Raw genomic sequence first — 509 nt, 5'->3', positions numbered from 1 at the left:
ACTCACCTCAGCCTCCCAAGGCGCGGGATTACAGGCTGAGCCACCGAGCCCGGCTGTCAGTACCTTTAACACGTCCATAAATGCCTTGATTTTAAGTGTCCCTGCCTCCTGTTACTAACTCCCAGGTGGGCCCACCTGGTTACTGCTACTACCTGAGGGTGCAAGTCGCTGAATGAACCCAGGTGCCCAGGTGCGAGCATCTCTGCACAGAGCAAGAAGCACTGCCCTCTGACCCCTTGAGTTACAGTCCATCTTCTCCTGACGCAAATCATGATTTCATGAGCCTCCCAGAAGACTCATAGCACTGGTGACTCACTGTGGACTCCAGCCCCAAGTTCTTTCCTCCCCCATCCTGTATGTGTGTGCTCGTGTTTTTGATACAGCTATCCCCATAGGTTCTGTCTTGTTGGATTCAGCTTGGACCTGGCTTGCCTAAAATCTCTTGCCTAAAATCTCTTTGGATCTAGAATGTGCCATCAACTAGTTTTGAATTGCTTCCCAGCTCTGGG

Source organism: Carlito syrichta, unplaced genomic scaffold (genome assembly GCF_000164805.1).
Source record: "Carlito syrichta isolate Samal-C Ts95f unplaced genomic scaffold, Tarsius_syrichta-2.0.1 Scaffold311949, whole genome shotgun sequence".
Lineage (NCBI taxonomy): Eukaryota > Metazoa > Chordata > Mammalia > Primates > Tarsiidae > Carlito > Carlito syrichta.
Note: the sequence above shows the minus strand (reverse complement) of the source record.